Here is a 10250-nt window from a genome sequence, read left to right on the forward strand (position 1 = left end):
GGACACTCAAAAGCCTGCCATCCATGGATTCTGTCAGTGTTTTGATCTGTTCACCATCAACATTGCGTGCAGCAGCAACCACAGCCTCCCAGACACTGTTCAGAGAGGTGTACTGTTTTCCCTCCTTGTAAATCTCACATTTGATGATGGACCACAGGTTCTCAATGGGGTTCAGATCAGGTGAACAAGGAGGCCATGTCATTAGATTTTCTTCTTTTATACCCTTTCTTGCCAGCCACGCTGTGGAGTACTTGGACGCGTGTGATGGAGCATTGTCCTGCATGAAAATCATGTTTTTCTTGAAGGATGCAGACTTCTTCCTGTACCACTGCTTGAAGAAGGTGTCTTCCAGAAACTGGCAGTAGGACTGGGAGTTGAGCTTGACTCCATCCTCAACCCGAAAAGGCCCCACAAGCTCATCTTTGATGATACCAGCCCAAACCAGTACTCCACCTCCACCTTGCTGGCGTCTGAGTCGGACTGGAGCTCTCTGCCCTTTACCAATCCAGCCACGGGCCCATCCATCTGGCCCATCAAGACTCAATCTCATTTCATCAGTCCATAAAACCTTAGAAAAATTAGTCTTGAGATATTTCTTGGCCCAGTCTTGACGTTTCAGCTTGTGTGTCTTGTTCAGTGGTGGTCGTCTTTCAGCCTTTCTTACCTTGGCCATGTCTCTGAGTACCTTGTGCTTTTGGGCACTCCAGTGATGTTGCAGCTCTGAAATATGGCCAAACTGGTGGCAAGTGGCATCTTGGCAGCTGCACGCTTGACTTTTCTCAGTTCATGGGCAGTTATTTTGCGCCTTAGTTTTTCCACACGCTTCTTGCGACCCTGTTGACTATTTTGAATGAAACGCTTGATTGTTCGATGATCACGCTTCAGAAGCTTTGCAATTTTAAGAGTGCTGCATCCCTCTGCAAGATATCTCACTATTTTTGACTTTTCTGAGCCTGTCAAGTCCTTCTTTTGACCCATTTTGCCAAAGGAAAGGAAGTTGCCTAATAATTATGCACACCTGATATAGGGTGTTGATGTCATTAGACCACACCCCTTCTCATTACAGAGATGCACATCACCTAATATGCTTAATTGGTAGTAGGCTTTCGAGCCTATACAGCTTGGAGTAAGACAACATGCATAAAGAGGATGATGTGGTCAAAATACTCATTTGCCTAATAATTCTGCACTCCCTGTAGACTAAGAGAAAAGAAAACAAATTAATTCAAGAGACATTTTGCAATTACTTTTTTTTTGTCTGCAGCTAATTTGCAATGCAGTTTTCAACTACTGCACTAGATTAGACAACTTTAAATATTGCTTTATTCTCCAGTTAACCAACACATTTCAATTAATCTCGTGATTTAGTGTAACTGACAAATTTACCATTTTATTTTATTTAAAAATTACCGGCAGAAAAAATTTTCACTAAAAAAATCTCATCGCAGAAAGTGAAAAAAAGTGATGTCTCTGGGTATATATATATATATATATATATATATATACAGGTATACTCCGCTCATACAGTGGGTTAGGGGTTCAATTAGTATTCAATAAATACTGTACCTGTAAAATTACTGTCAGTCACTTATCTCATGATGATTACAGCACTGTTTCAAAATCCTTGGAGGTTGAACTTCAGCTCCACAAAGCGCTGTATTAGCGAAGCGCTGTATAGTGAGGTATACCTGTATATATATATATTTATTTATATATATATATATATATATATATATATACACATACAGTGCCCTCTACTAATATTGGCACCCTTGGTAAATATGAGCAAAGAAGGCAGTGAAATTGTGTCTTTATTGTTTAACCTTTTGATCTTCTGTTAAAAAATACACAAACTTTATCTCTGTTTATGAGTATTGCATCTAATATAACCTCTTTTTTTAGTAGTTACCTGACCTGCTCACGTGATTCTTCTTGCAAACATTCAAGAAAATACTTGCTTGTAGCTGATTTAGCAACAGGTGCTTCCCAGTCTGTGGGGCTGATTTATCACGGCCCGAATGGGGCCGTATACACCTGTTTCCGCACGAGTCTTCAGGCTCAAGACCGCTGCTTATTAACTTGTCTGCTACCTCTGAGGCGGCGGACAGCAATTTGCCCAATTGCATACAATCGGGTTGATTGACTCCTCCTGCTAGCAGCCGATTGGCCACGAATCTGCAGGGGGCGGTATTGCACAAGCATTTCACTAGAAATGCTTTTGCAATGATAAATGCCAACATTGTATGCTGTCGGCATTTATCGATGTGCGGCGGACATGATCCACTGTCACTTTAATAAATCGGCCCCTATATCTAGCAAGCTATAATCACAACTAAACACTTTACCCTTCATGATCATTTTAGTTATTTCTTCTATACTTGGGGCTCTATTTATCATCATAATTCTCCTACTTTTGCGCCTATAATTTCTCTGTCGGATTTATTCTCCTATTTATCAACACATTTTATGCCCAAAATAAGCTGTAATACGACCTAAAAATACGACCAGTTTTTCGCTCTCGCCAAGGCGCACAGGTGCTCCAAATACAGCCAAAAAACAATGGATTTCAGTCGTATTTTTAGAAATACTCCCAAGAAATCACCGAAAATCATATTTATCATTATTTTGCGCCAAAGGAGAACCTATAATTCTCCTATAAATCCGACAGTGAAAATACTCCATAACCAAGTAGGAGAACTTACAATTTACTCCCATATTTTATTCATAGAAGATGGAGTTTTTTTTTATTTTGGCCGCTATTTCTCTTGCTCAGTCCCATGAAAATCGTGAAAATGATGGAAATATGTTCCGGAGACGGCAAAGAGTTCCTCAATTGTTTTTGCCCCGTTGTGGACTTGAGGCATTATCCGATCGTGAAATTAAGCGCAAATTCAGGATAAACCGAGAAAGCATTTTGAATCTATATTCTCTGATTAAAAATGACATTGATCCCCGAACCAGAAGAACAAGGGCAATACCTGGACTTTTGAAATTACTCGCAGTTTTACATTTTTTGGCAACCGGATCTTTTCAGGCTGTATCCAGTGATGTTGTGGGCATGAGTCAGCCTTCATTTTGCCGCCATTTAACAATTGTTTTAAAAGCAATTCTAAAACATCTTTCTACATTTATTTATGTTCCTAGGAATGTGCATGAATGGCATACAGTGAAGTCCAACTTTTACCAAGTAGCCGGTATGCCCAATGTTCTTGGTGCTATAGATTGCACCCATATTGCTCTTAGACCACCATCCCTAAGGGAGGAGCAATATAGGAACAGGAAAAGCTTTCATTCCCTAAACATACAGGCTGTGTGTGATGCAAACCTTAGAATTTGGGCTGTTCGATCTGGGTTTCCTGGATCATGTCATGATTTCCACATCCTAAAACAATCTGCACTATTTTCTGCTTTTGAACAGGGCAACATGCCACACGGTTGGCTATTAGGTAAATATGAACTTATTTCCATATAATCTAATTATAATGCAATCAGTTCTCTGTATTTTTTGGAAGTTTTTTCCTGATTTGCACTTTATACATGTCATAAATATATATATGAATTATGATTAATTGTAATGTTTAAATTATTTATAATCTCTAATCAATTTTTCTTTTTAAAAAATAGGTGATAGTGGTTATCCGTGCCGAACTTGGCTGTTGACACCTGTCCCAATGCCACATACCAGAGGAGAAATTAAATTTAATGAATCCCACCGTAGCACAAGAAGTGCTATCGAAAGAACTTTTGGGGTTTTAAAAATGCGTTTCAGAGTTTTGGATAGGTCTGGAGGAGCACTTCAATATTCGCCTGAAAAATGTAATGATATAATTCTAGTTGCATGCATGTTGCACAACATTGCAATTTCCCAAGGCAATTTAGAGGAGGAGTGTCCCAATGATCCCACAGATGACACTTATATCCCTCAAGAAATTATAGGCAGACACACTACAAGGGCAGGTGTACAAAATAGATTGGAAATTATTGAAAGATATTTTTCATGTAAGTATTATTGCAAACTATTTAGAATTGTGTATTATTCTATTAAATTTTATGTATTTGAATTACTAATATTTCTTTTTTTTTTTTTCAGAATACATGTCATCACCCAGAGTTTTAATTATTTTATAAGAAATGTACACAATTCTTTGATATTGAAGTTAACTCCACCCATTTGAAAAAATAAAACTTTTGCTTATTTATCAAAAATGTTTCTTTTATTAAGGGATAAATATCTTTAATGAAAATATAACCAAAACAAACTATATATAAATATGAATAATACAAACTTTAAAACAAACAAAGCGAAAATAAATGTAAATCAAAACAAAATTTAAAAACCAGAAAATATATACACTTAATTTTTTGGATTCTGTGTATCAATTCTGAGATCTCCGATTCATAATTTCTATTTTTTTTTTATAATATTCACTTTTTATTTCTGAATCACGTTTCAGAATATTGTTCCTTTGTTTCTGTAATTCAATGAGTTCCTTAAAAAAAGCACTTTGTTCCTGTCTAAATGAGGATGCCATATCTGTCAGTGCCTGTATGTCATTTGTTCGCTCTGTGATTGGAGGTTGTCTGACTTCTTCTGCTGTTTCATCAATGTCAGATTTGTTGACCATTGGACTTGCAGCAGGTGTATTTAAATCAGGTGGTGTTGGTCCCTCCTGTGTGTGACCATGTATTTGTGTCTCATCATCATCATCATCGTCTTGATTGATGGTGTCCTCGACTAGTGGTTGCAGTGTCAATTCGTCCTGTTCTTCTTCAAAAACAAAAATAAAATTAAAAAACAAATTAAATAAAATAAAAACAACCATATCTAACCTTTAAAATTTACCATTTCCATACATACCATCATATAATGCAATTGAACTATCTTGCATAGTTTGAAGCAATGCTCTAACACCTGTTGAGAAATAAAAGGGTTAACAAACTATATTTTCAATTTTTGAGATTTCAATGTACACATGCGTTCATTTAAAAATATTTTAAACATCGAAGAATTTCAATACCCATACAAACATTGTTTGCTTGATTACAAATTAAATTCCGTTACAAGGTTCATTATATTTATATAATTATGTTAAGAATATATATTTTGTTTGGTTATTTATTTGTGCTTAATATTGCTTTTTAATTATGCCCGTTCAAAAGGGCAATTTATGGTATTACAGTAGTCACACCCATAGCTCTATACATCACCCACCCCTCTAACCCTATGTTTTGCGATCTCGATCTCCAAACACTGCAAAGTCTCTTTTTTCTCTCTATCTACCATTTTCTTTTTCTCTCCATCACCCACACCTCTCTTTTGAGATCTCTATCTCTCTCACTTTCTATCTCTATCCCCTCCTTTCTATCTCTCTTCCCTCCTGTGTTATCCATCTTTCTATCTCAACAGCACTTTTTTGAAAAGCCTCTGACAAAGTAACGATATGACATACACATATAATTTATTTTTTATATTGCTTACATGCGGTTTCTTCTCGATCTCTATTTGTTTGGGAAGTTGAAGCTTGAGGTTCCTGAGACGTGGTTTCATGGACAAAAGGTTGGTCCTCCTGTGCATTTACCTCCTCTTCCCCACAGACATCCTCATGTTGTTCTTAAATATAAATAAAAAAAATTCAATTCACAATATACCTACAAATGTAAGAACACCACCCAACAAAAAAAAAAAAAGAAATAATAAAAAAAACATTTTACCTCTAAAGTCCATTGTGTCTCCAGGAACATCCAGGCCGAACACAACTGCATCCCCCATCCTGGCATAGAGAATTTGTTCGAAATCAGTCAATTCCGCCCTGTATCCTGGTCCTCCACCTGTTGCTTTAGCCGATTGTTTTGCTTGGCATACCTTTTTTTTTATGTTCTTTCTAATGTCGTTAACCCTCTTACGACATGCCCTTACATCCTTCGGAAAGCTACCTTCTGAAGACACAGATGCGCTGATTTGGGTCCATATTGCCCGCTTTCTCTGTGGGTTAACAGTTCTTGCCTGGTAGCCGATTATCTCCTCATAATGTTCCACCACTTGTTCCACCAAAATACAATTTTGACGATGGGTGAACATCACACTTCTCCCACTTTTTGTCTTTCCTGCTTGCAATGATGCCATCTTAAAAATGAGTAGTTAAAGTGCGCAAAATGGTATCCACAATTTAACTAAACTTAAATTTAAGTTACAATCTAATTTAAAGAATTTGTGCATAAAGGTTGCGAGAAAAGGGCGTGAACTTTATTTTTCTGGAAAGATCCCTATGTCGCATTAGTATTTATAAATAAAAATAAAATAAAATGAATAACGGTCATGTGTTTGGTTATGTGTAGATAATGTAATTTGAATAATATTTATATAAATTCTTATTACATGTTAGTTTTGTCTGTTAAAGTAACAATTGTTATATTTGATGGATACTAGCATAAAAAAATACATTTGTTGCAATACGGTAAAAAGTTAAGGTTTGCTTAGAAACTATTAGAGACAATTGATACAATAAAGATTATAAAGCTTAGGATGTAACTAAAAGTTAATAAAAGTTTATAATACATATTGAAACATAGATTAAAACCTATAGAAATACCAATCTATATCAATATTGATTTAAAATATTGGATTATTTTATTACTTGTAATTGCGCATTTTTATATAGAAATTAGTTCCGTTACTTGGCTACACCCTAGAAATAGAAATCAGCACAGCAAGATGGCAAGATCTAGGAAATTCTCTATAGGTGAACTATTGATAATTTCTTATACAATGGAAAAATATTTTCCAAAAAAAAGAAGGGGAATTTACACCTTGGACCAGGATAGGAGAAATAATATTCTCTGTGAAATGGTAAGAAGAGTGAGGCGTATATCTGGACAGAGGAGGACGAGAAAGCAATGCCTAAAACACTACAATGATTTGTACAGGAGACAATCTAAATTGAGGACACTTATCCGGTGATACCTGCGCAAATGTAAGACTTTGACATAATCCAGATTTAATTTTTACAATGTATGTTGCTCAGAAATGTATATATAACATTTGTATTTTTATCAATTTCATAACATGTGCATTGGAAAACACATTTATTTTATAAAACTATCAAATTTAATTGTGTTATATAATTTTATTGTATCTCTAGAAATCACTTAGAGAAAAGAAATTCTAGATATGCTCAGAGTCTGGTGATTTATGGCTGTACATTTGTCTATTGTGATTGGCTAACACATTTTAATAGAATTTTACTTTCACAGTTATCTTGAGTGTTGTTTCTAAAGTTAATTAACTTACATTGTTTGGGTTCTCTACTTTACAAGTTTAAAAAGAGATAGTGATGTAAATCTTTGGATTCAACAGTAGTCACTGTATCCCTTGAAGAATGACAAGGTTTTTATAATATGTCTGATTCTTTCTTTTATCTATTTATACTGAATTATAAGCCAACTTTGTTTTGATGTTTGTAAAAGAAAAGAATGTGTGAAAGTATGTTGTGCACATCCTAGTATTAAGGCGATTAGATAAAATAAAATAAAATTTTAGAAAGATTATCTAATCTATTTCTAACATTGGAAATATGGTCTTTTTCAAAAAGATATGTACAAATTAATAATTTTTCTTTTCTATTAAATTGTAGATTACATATGATTTTACATATAATATGGAAAGTGCAACTAATTTGTTTACATTTTTAAATAGTTAAAAACCGTAGAGCACTGAGATATCTCTGTCCAATTGATGACAATTCCTCAAGTTCTGGTGGAGAATCTGACCCCTTGCCAAGGGTGTTTATGGACAGGGAGGGAAATGATATTCCAGGTATTTATAAATTGTAATAATTTATATATATATAGATCCATACAATGTTGGCAATAAAATGAACATTTTTTGTGTTTAAGTAATAAGAAGGCAACAACGTAGGGCAAGGCCTATTATTGAAAATGAGTCAAATGAGGAAGAAGAACTTCAGAATCCGAATTTGGAAGGTTAAATTAATTTTATTACTTTTTATTGCATTTATAATAAAAAAATAATTTTATTTGAAATGTAAACCATTGTTTTGTTATACATAGATGATGCAGAAATTCAGGTTGAGAATTACCGTCAAGATGGAGAGGCAAATAATGAGGAGAGAGAAGAAGTGGTACAAGATTATGAAATAGAACAAGTGCTTGTGCAGGAAGACGATTTAGAAGATAGTAATAATATATTAGAAAAATTCTAGTGATAACAGAATATTTATATATATATATATATATATATATATATATATATATATATATATATATATATATTTAATAGAGAGAGAGAGAGAGAGAGAGAGAGATAGATAGATAGATAGATAGATAGATATAGAGAAAGAAATAAAAAAAAAGGATAATGAATTATTTTTAATATATACAAGTGGAGTAAAATCTAAAATTTCATTTTATACAGTGATGCAAGAAGAAGAGGTGGACAGAGAGGTGCATGATGAAAATAGTTCAAATGATTCCTCTGATACCATTAATTATGACTGGGGTGAGTATATCAGACATGTGTTTATATATGGATTTAAAAATACATAAGAATAACCTTATTCTTTATTTTATACAGTACCTGAAGATCAAAACATATTGATTAACAAGAAACAGTTATTGGAGATATTAAAGAAAGCTGAAAAAGGACTGAAAGAAAACTATTCAAGTTTGCATGAAATGCGCCTTAAAATAGAAAAAATGTAACAATACAATTTGATTTATCATAATGTGACCAAATTTTATTTTTATTTTTGTGATAAAAAATAAATATTTATGTTTAACCGTGTATTGGTGTCCTTATAAATTATTATAAACATAACACTGAAATCAATATAACAATGTATGAGATTGAATAAGGGACAGTCTCAAATCTATTTTTTTATTGTTTGCAAAAGATTGATATTCACTTTATTTCTGAGTTTAATGTTTAGCATTAACAACTCATTTATATTAATACACTTTTTTTTTTATCTGTGGTTACCTTGGACTTCTTCCAGCTCACTGATGAAATGACTATCACTGATTATTATCTATTCTCTTGCATTAGCATTGTGTAGTAACCCCAGTGCCTGAACAGAGTGTTATCTATATGGCCAACGTGTAATTTCAAACTCTTTTGAAAAGATATTTCAAAAGCCTGTGATAAGAGGCAGCCATGAAATTAGCATATGAAGTATGTTTAGTTTAAAATAAGATTATTTACAAAAAAGACATTTCACCAGAAAAGAAATGTGAAATTGTATTAATATTAATAAAGGTAGAATGGCAATAGTTTACTGTCCATAGAAACACTTTAGAAATAGTCATGTGGGTCATGCCAAGGGGGCTTGGATCATGTCAGCTATGAACTAAAAAAATATACATTTATATATATATATATATATATATATATATTTTTTAAAAATCAATATTTTACAAACACAATATTGAATATTTGTCAATTCAAATAAATATTGAGGAAGTAAAATTGATGTAATGCAAGGCAGATTATATTAAAATGGATTTAAAATTTATAAAAATAAAATAATAATAATCAAATGGATTAAAAAATTTAGAAAAGTATTATATTAGTTATTAAAAAACAAAGGATAAAAAAAAAAAAATGATATTAACATTATTGGCTCGAAATAATCGACATTGTAAGCTGTTTTAATGATAAATAAGGCGCATTTTAAAAAATTGTGGCGAGATTTATCAATAATCCGCCGCATCTCGACAATGGAAATCAGCGATAAAATACTACTGGTTTAATGATAAATATTGGCGCACATGTGCGCCTTTGCAAGGGCGAGATGCGGCGAGTTCATAGGAGAATTGAAAGTCGTAATTCTAAAATGAATGATAAATAGAGCCCTTGGTGCAATCCTTTATCCTGTAATGGAAGCCTATATACAATATTAGACATGTTTCCCCTATTTTCCACAGTCCCCCAAATACATTCCACATTATAATTAGTATCTAAAATTTTAATAACCTTTATATTTTCTTTCACATATAGAGCAACACCCCCTCCCCCTTTCACATACAGGAGCACCTATAGACTCTCTGACAGCCTTTGTCTGTGCCCCAGATTTGAAGTTCTAGAACAGCCCTGGTGGACTTGCTTTTTGCATTGAAATTCCAAAACTTAAGGCAGTTCTTCCGCTAGTCTACATAATACAGTAATTGCATATATATGCAGTCCTGAAACATTTAATATAATGCTATCTTCTAAATTCATATTATGCCAAAGTTGG

General features: G+C 33.5%; 2 long non-coding RNA genes across 2 annotated transcripts; both read left to right on the forward strand.

The window, feature by feature from the left end:
• Positions 1–3632: 3632 nt before the first annotated feature.
• On the forward strand, positions 3633–4206 carry LOC128643637 (uncharacterized). Its single transcript, XR_008399854.1, has 2 exons — positions 3633–3999; positions 4091–4206. It is a non-coding gene; the product is annotated as an uncharacterized LOC128643637 (long non-coding RNA).
• A 3510-nt stretch (positions 4207–7716) lies between these two features.
• On the forward strand, positions 7717–8124 carry LOC128643643 (uncharacterized). Its single transcript, XR_008399856.1, has 3 exons — positions 7717–7813; positions 7894–7980; positions 8068–8124. It is a non-coding gene; the product is annotated as an uncharacterized LOC128643643 (long non-coding RNA).
• Positions 8125–10250: the final 2126 nt, after the last annotated feature.

The sequence above is a fragment of the Bombina bombina genome, chromosome 1, assembly GCF_027579735.1.
Source record: "Bombina bombina isolate aBomBom1 chromosome 1, aBomBom1.pri, whole genome shotgun sequence".
NCBI classification, from domain to species: Eukaryota; Metazoa; Chordata; class Amphibia; order Anura; family Bombinatoridae; genus Bombina; species Bombina bombina.